Source organism: Arachis ipaensis, chromosome B09 (genome assembly GCF_000816755.2).
Source record: "Arachis ipaensis cultivar K30076 chromosome B09, Araip1.1, whole genome shotgun sequence".
Taxonomy (NCBI): Eukaryota; Viridiplantae; Streptophyta; class Magnoliopsida; order Fabales; family Fabaceae; genus Arachis; species Arachis ipaensis.
The window spans coordinates 2,852,466-2,861,358 of record NC_029793.2 but is presented as its reverse complement, the minus strand read 5'-3'; positions in this window follow the sequence as shown (position 1 = coordinate 2,861,358).

Below are 8,893 nucleotides of genomic sequence, written 5' to 3'. Positions count from 1 at the left end.
CATTTGAATAAAATAAAATTAAATTTAAAAAAAAAATTTACAAATAAAATTAAGATAAAATCTAAAATTTAAATTCTATCCTACTCTATTTATTACCAACTTTATATATAATCTTGATGTGGCCAAATGCAGGCTTCTCGCCCAGCTGTAGTCCATATTCATGCATAACTCCACCTAGTCCCAATTTGGGGAATTCTACCATTTAATGTCCAATATTCAAAATTTTCAGTCATAATACACCCGATGTTATTCTTCAACACAAACTTCATGCTCAGCACCATAGTAATTAGGACAAAACACTATAATAAGCCAACATGAATCCAAATTTACCTATATGAGCCAAAATGAAAATCGATACAGCAATAAGCCAGATCATATTATTATGTAATTCGAACCAGGCTAGTTCGAACTTCATCCTCAAATAATTCTAACCAGAGCAGTTCGAATTTCAAAGAAAAAATTGAATGTAAATCGAACCAGACTGGTTTGAACTACTTATGCAAGTAATTCGAACCACTCCAGTTCGAATTATAGGGAAATGAGTTCTTCATGTAATTCGAACCACCCTGGTTCGAATTACGCTTAAGTTAGGTTGTTAGTAATTCGAACCACCCTGGTTCGAATTACTAGGGAATGGGCTATATAAGGAGTTCGAATCAGCCTCATTCGAACCATTCTTACCTTCCCCTGCCCCACCAAATCTCAGAGAAAACGACCCAGATTCTCACCGCGAAAGACCTGAACGGAATACTCTGCTCATGGGGGACGATCCGGCGCGGTTATATCGCTTGGACGGAGTCGCCCATATAGCTGGGGTCATCAACGAAGAGGTTAGTACGGAAATAACTTTGTTTTACCGGTACATGTGAGTTTGTGGTTTGGCATGCGAGTAAGATATTGGTTTAGTTGGTGGTTTATTTTAGTGGTTTATGTTAGTGATTTCTGTAAATGGTTTATGTTAGTGGTTTTTGTTAGTGATTTATGTTGGTGGTTTATCTTAGTGGTTTATCTTAGTGGTTTATGTTAGTGGTTTATCTTAGTGGTTTAGGTATGTGGTTTATGGTGGTTTCTAGTAGTGGTTTATGTAGGTGGTTTAGTTGTGGTTTTATAATGTTAGATCTTTCATGTCAGTAGCCTATGGTGGTTTCTAATTTAAGTTTCTTATGCAAATGGTTCTCGTTCTTGGTATTTTTAAGCGGCTATACATAGTAAGATTTTTTGGTTTATCAATTATCGTGTTGGTTATGTTTGTCACCGGTAATTAAGCTGGTTCTAAGAATGCGGTTCATTTCTTCCGCAGCCTCAGCGATGCATCAGGAGCATGCGGCGGCAGCAGGGCATGGTCCTGGATGACAGATACGTTCCGTACCTGCAGATGGCTGGTCTTTACCATCTTGCAAGGCTGAACGATAGATGGTTCCGGTTGGACGAGGCCCTTATCAGTGCGTTTGTTGAGCGATGGCGTCCGGAGACTCACACGTTTCATATGCCGTTCGGAGAGTGCACTATCACACTGCAGGACGTGGCATACTAGCTGGGTTTGCCAGTGGACGGGCGTTACGTCAGCGGCTGCCTATCAGAGTTCCATATATACATCGAGGGTGGCCGTCCAGCCTGGGTTTGGTTCGAGGAGTTGTTTGGAGTGGTACCTCCTCCTAGCCAGGTTCAGAAGTACGCGGTCAACTGGAGCTGGTTTCAGGAGACGTTTGGTGAGTGCCCGGAGGGAGCTGATGAGGATACTGTACGTCGTTATGCCCGTGCGTACATCATGATGTTGTTGGGCACGCAGCTTTTTGCGGACAAGTCGGGCAACCGGGTTCACATCAGATGGCTTCCGTTTGTAGCTAGGCTGGAGGACATGGGGACCTACAGCTGGGGTTCTGCAGCACTGGCATGGTTGTACCGGTGCATGTGCCGTGTGGCGAACAGAAATGTAATCAAGCTAGCAGGCCCACTTCAGCTACTTCAGTCATGGATTTTCTGGCAATTTCCTCGGTTTAGGCCTGCAGGATTTGAGACGTTCAGCTGGCCACTGGCCTCGAGGTACTTCCCTAATCTTTGTCTATTTCAATTTACTACACATAACCGCGTGTTCATTCATAATGTATTGGATACCCTAAGCACACATATAAGTAGCGGTAACACATGTGCATGTTGCAGGTGGTCAGGTTACATCCCTTCCAGTAGCGAGAAGGGTCCTAGAGTTCAGACGTGGAGGCTATGGATAGACCGGTTGCAGGATAGAGAGGTCAGTATGTTACTTAATAAGTTTTTTTATTTAACCACAATTTACGAGTTGGCATCACGAGTTGCCCTGACATTGTATCGTTCTGCGTGCAGTTTATCTGGATGCCGTACAGTAGCCCTGACGTACTTCAGGTCGTGCATCCCGAGGTTTTGGAGCCTCGGCATATGGTGCTGTGGCGGTCTGTTACATCGCTTATCTACTTTGCCGTCATAGAGTGGCATCAGGTAAACAGGGTTCTTCCGCAGTTTGGAGGGGTGCAGCCCCGTCCACAGGCCGCCCTGAACATCGACTTTCTGATGTCGAAGGACGGCAGAGACGGCGATCGATGGTTCCCGTCCCATTTGCAGAAGTGGCATCAATATTGGGACGACCGTACGGAGAGCGTGCTGAGATTCGATGTTGTTGCTGACCCCGGTCCGTCGCATCTGTTCTTGGATTGGTGGAGTCAGCACGGGAAGAGGTTTTTGTCTCCGGATCCGCAGTTGGGCGATCCGAGAGCCACTGCTATTCCTGTTGAGGCCTCACAGCGGGGAGCTAGGCGAGTACCTGAGATGGATCGGCCTGACGACGTGCCGGACAGGAGGCGGGTTGATAGGAGAGCTCGCGTGGGCACACGTCGTAGCCAGCGTGACTGGGGGTGGCTTGAGCGTGCTATGGAGGCTGGCGACGAGGCCGGCCCCGCTAGGGGTCGACGACGACATCATCCTGGCAGAGGTAGAGGGCGTGCTGCGGTTCATGCCGCTGCACCTGACCCTGAGGACGATGACGATGATCAGCATGGGCCCGAGGGCGGGGATGGTGCAGGGGCGGCTTCAGTTGCTGGTGGTAGTACCCAGGATGGGGTGCACGGAGGTGAGTGGTATGGCTCAGGGATGGGTGACGGGGCTGAGCCTAGTGACGCTGGACTTGGGTCCGGTCCTTTTGGACATTACTTTGTTGGAGTACCCACCGACGACCAGCCTCAGCAGGACGGTACTCCATGGGTTATTCCCGGATCACAGTGGCAGGACTTCCTTGGGGCAGATACGCTTGATGCGGACTTCGGCAGTCCACGGTTTCTAGCGGAGATTTCGGCTATCATGCAGGAGGACGAGCCGGGCCGGAGGCGTCCTCAGACCCCTGGCACGCAGGCACCCTTAGATGTTGATCTGAACGAGCCTGCTACGACACCTGTTGGTGACCAGTTTGGTTTGGGAGGTACCCCACATTCCGCTTACACCGCTGCATCACAGTCTGTCGCCGGGCCGTCTGCCGCACCACTCCATTTTACGCCACCCGCACAGCCTGCCCCGCATGAGGACGCAGATGAGATAGAGGATGAGGAGCCGTTTATCCGCAGAGGTCAGAGGCCACGGGTACCCCGTCGTTGCTTTACGGGCTCGTATCTGTTTAGATGATTCATGTTTCATGTATGATAGTCATGTGTACTTTTGTTATTTTAGAGCTGTTTTCCTTTGTTGTTTGTTCATCGTATTGTACTTTGAAAATGGGTGTTTACTGGATTTATTCGTTAGTGGTTTCTAGTAGTGGTTTATGTAGGCGGTTTAGTTGTGGTTTTATAATGTTAGATCTTTGATGTCAGTAGGCTATGGTGGTTTCTAATTTAAGTTTCTTATGCAAATGGTTCTCGTTCTTGGTATTTTTAAGCGGCTATACATAGTAATATTTTTTGGTTTATCAATTATCGTGTTGGTTATGTTTGTCACCGGTAATTAAGCTGGTTCTAATAATGCGGTTCATTTCTTCCGCAGCCTCAGCGATGCATCAGGAGCATGCGGCGGCAGCAGGGCATGGTCCTGGATGACAGATACGTTCCGTACCTGCAGATGGCTGGTCTTTACCATCTTGCAAGGTTGAACGATAGATGGTTCCGGTTGGACGAGGCCCTTGTGAGTGCGTTTGTTGAGCGATGGCGTCCGGAGACTCACACGTTTCATATGCCGTTCGGAGAGTGCACTATCACACTGCAGGACGTGGCATACCAGCTGGGTTTGCCAGTGGACGGGCGTTACGTCAGCGGCTGCCTATCAGAGTTCCATATATACATCGAGGGTGGCCGTCCAGCCTGGGTTTGGTTCGAGGAGTTGTTTGGAGTGGTACCTCCTCCTAGCCAGGTTCAGAAGTACGCGGTCAACTGCAGCTGGTTTCAGGAGACGTTTGGTGAGTGCCCGGAGGGAGCTGATGAGGATACTGTGCGTCGTTATGCCCGTGCGTACATCATGATGTTGTTGGGCACGCAGCTTTTTGCGGACAAGTCGGGCAACCGCGTTAACATTAGATGGCTTCCGTTTGTAGCTAGGCTGGAGGAGATGGGGACCTACAGCTGGGGTTCTGCAGCACTGGCATGGTTGTACCGGTGCATGTGCCGTGTGGCGAACAGAAATGTTATCAAGCTAGCGGGCCCACTTCAGCTACTTCAGTCATGGATTTTCTGGCGATTTCCTCGGTTTAGGCCTGCAGGATTTGAGACGTTCAGCTGGCCACTGGCCTCGAGGTACTTCCCTAATCTTTGTCTATTTCAATTTACTACACATAACCGCGTGTTCATTCATAATGTATTGGATACCCTAAGCACACATTTAAGTAGCGGTAACACATGTGCATGTTGCAGGTGGTCAGGTTACATCCCTTCTAGTAGCGAGAAGGGTCCTAGAGTTCAGACGTGGAGGCTCTGGATAGACCGGTTGCAGGATAGAGAGGTCAGTATGTTACTTAATAAGTTTTTTTATTTAACCACGATTTACGAGTTGGGATCACGAGTTGCCCTGACATTGTATCGTTCTGGGTGCAGTTTATCTGGATGCCGTACAGTAGCCCTGACGTACTTCAGGTCGTGCATCCCGAGGTTTTGGAGCCTCGGCATATGGTGCTGTGGCAGTCTGTTACATCGCTTATCTACTTTGCCGTCATAGAGTGGCATCAGGTAGACAGGGTTCTTCCGCAGTTTGGAGGGGTGCAGCCCCGTCCACAGGCCGCCCTGAACATCGACTTTCTGATGTCGAAGGACGGCAGAGGCGGCGATCGATGGTTCCCGTCCCATTTGCAGAAGTGGCATCAGTATTGGGACGACCGTACGAAGAGCGTGCTGCGATTCGATGTTGTTGCTGACCCTGGTCCGTCGCATCAGTTCTTGGATTGGTGGAGTCAGCACGGGAAGAGGCTTCAGTTGCTGGTGGTAGTACCCAGGATGGGGTTCACGGAGGTGAGTGGTATGGCTCCGGGATTGGTGACGAGGCTGAGCCTAGTGACGCTGGACTTGGGTCCGGTCCTTTTGGACATTACTTTGTTGGAGTTCCCACCGACGACCAGCCTCAGCAGGACGGTACTCCATGGGTTATTCCCGGATCACAGTGGCAGGACTTCCTTGGGGCAGATACGCTTGATGCGGACTTCGGCAGTCCACGGTTTCTAGCGGAGATTTCGGCTATCATGCAGGAGGACGAGCCGGGCCGGCGGCGTCCTCAGACCCCTGGCACGCAGGCACCCTTAGATGTTGATCTGAACGAGCCTGCTACGACACCTGTTGGTGACCAGTTTGCTTTGGGAGGTACCCCACATTCTGCATTGGAACTCGAACCGGCTGCCGCTGCTTCAGTGGTGGCATTCCGGTTCGAACCCCCTGAGCTGGATACCACATCAACCAACTTTGTATTATTTTATTCTTAATCCTATGTCTTTAAAACTTGAGTTTCCTCAATTATTTCATCAAGTTTTATATACTAGAAACACCAAAACCAACCTAGAGCAATATTAGAATTTAGGAAAATTAAAACATTATTACTAGTTTTATCAATGAGATACTACAAGATTTTTTATTCGTTCTTTAAACTTTTGCCTTTTCTCTTGCAGACAAAGTTTATTTATTCTCTTTTTTTTAAGAGAATCTCGTCTATTCCTTGTTTTGACCTTCAACATCTTCTATAGAATCTTTCTTATCATAATGGAATATATCTTTCTTCGGGAAAAAAATTAATTAAAGACGAAGAAAAACTATAAAGATGTTGCTTCACTGCTATAACGTTTTATCTTATCATTACATTTCTTCATGAAGTTAACAAACTCTAAATCTTAGTATTTAGATTAGAGCGAGGTTAAGCTTCTTTTAATATACTGTTTATATATAAGAAAACGATTAAAGAACAATATGTGAAGGAAAAATACGTTGAAAACAAAGTGATTATATTTTAGTGGGAACTAATATATAGTTATTTTTTTGGAAGTACGAAATTATCTAACAATTTTTAACTATTAATCTTAGGAAAAGTATATGGAACCAAAAGGTGACCGGCTAAAAACTAAACAAAACTTAATTTATATTAACGTCACTCGCAAGAACGCTTTCGATTCCCCCGTCACACGCTTCTGCAAGCTCCAACGCAGATGATCATCTTCGAGAATTATAATCATCCGTCGAGCAACACCTCTAACCGATGTGATGAAGGAGGTATTTAATTAAATACAGTAGCATTTGCACGTGTGAAAGGCATGCACTAAACTAATAAATAGTAATAAACAGGATGGAAATCAAGGTAATGCGGATGCTGCCGTTCTTACTCCCATTGTCATAATAGATCAAGATTCCGATTTCCATTGAGAAGGATGGTGGATGATGGAGTTTCTATTTTATATTCAACACACATGTTTATAATTAGGGATTTGTTGGAGATGTTGTTTTCTGCGTTTTGGGATATTAGATACCGTTTTAATGATTAAAGAGACTGCAAACTACACAATTACAGAATTATAAAAAAAATATTTATTTAATATGAAAAAAACATTCTAATACTTAACAAAAGAAACATTCAATTATATTTTAGTAAAAATAATTAAATATCTATAAAATTTAAAAAAATATATAAAATTATTAAAGAAATAGAGACATTTATATTTGTAATACAAAAGAATTCGAAAAATATACAAAAGAACATTCATTTAGAATGAAAAAGAAACATTCTGATACTTAACAGAAAAAACATCCATATATATTAACTCGTAAAAATTTTAAATTCACCCAAAAATATTTGGCTGATTTTTTACTAATACTCTTTTGGTTCCTTAGCTTTGCTCTTAATCTTATATAAACACAATTGCGCGGGTCTTTGCCTTATATTTTATATGAACTATTATTTTTTATTTTTTAATGTATTTATAATGCCGTGGTATTACATAAAACATTTTAGCATATGAGGTGGCATCACAACGTTCACGGATTAAGGATAAAGCTATCCCTAGCCAATGTGCTTACTTGTCCTGTTTTCAATGGCCAAAACTATAAAAGAATGATGATCCCAATTAGGGCACGTGAAAAATTCAAAATTGTAAGTTTGTAACAAAATCCAATTTCATACAAGTAGTGATAAGAAATTATACATACTTTGCGGTAAAATATTGACCTTAGGATTTGATTTTTTGGCTTCCTCTTTATACAGTAAAAAGTACCATTTGATTTGAAGCATCTAAATCTTTGGACACACTAAAAATGTACCAAAAAACAGAACTATGAGCATTATTAATTTCAATTACGATTATGCTACACAAAAGGTGTGTTTTTTACTAACTCTTTTATGCAGGTATTATAATTGAAAACTCTATTGAACGAGATTATAAGTTATAATTTTACAAGTTCTATTTGGAGAGGGGTGGTACCTTCAAGAATAGAATTTTTTGAATAATTTGTCCTAATTAGTAGAGTTAATACTAAAAAAAGGTTGAGTAAATTAGGAGTTATTTTTAATAGTGATAATATATGTGTACTGTATAAAAAAGAGATAGAATTTGTACAACATTTATTTTTGGTTTGTGAGTATACATGGCAGATTTGGTGCGCTTGGTTGAGAGCTTTGGATAGAGCTTAGACTATTTTAAAGAACTATTTGAGAGTTGGACTGGTATGCACAATCGAAAAGAAGCACAGAAGACATGACTAATAGGATTTTTTGCAGTGATTTGGAACATCTGGTTGGAACGCAATGCCAAAATTTTCAATAATAAAGATACAGGTATTGATAACATACAGGAAAGGACGTTTTTGAGTTACAAAGAATGGACTGGTAGCAATCCTTTTAGTTGTTGATGGCAATGCCGGAGATGACAGAAGTTCATAACTTTTATATACAGATTTAGTTCATATCTGTGTGTATATGTTCCACTCTAATGTGTTGAGCTTTCTTTGCTTCAAAAAAATAAATTAAGTTAATAATTAATTTTTTGTATGTATGTAATATTTTTTTTCAGCATTTTTGTTTCACTTAAATAAGAATTATTGTGTTATTTATCATGTGTGGAAATTAGTGCCTTCTATTTTATTATAGAAACTCAAAATAAATTGCTTGAGAGAAGTAAGAAAGAAGAATAGAGAATAAAAAAGGAACAATTGCAACGTGTACAAATAGAAAGAACTTTTATTGACTAGAGAAACTAATAAATTATTATTTTTGAATGCATTTAATAAGTCAATTACAAATTTCAACAACCTACCAAAATAAAAAGTAAGACTATTATTTATACTAAACATGTGTAATTGAATTTAACAAAAATCTGTTAAGTAAACCATGACCATTTTTATATTGTAGACTCTATTTTTACTATTTAAAAAGACTGATCTTCAATATCTATTGATTCCACTTAAGAGATAGTAGCACACAA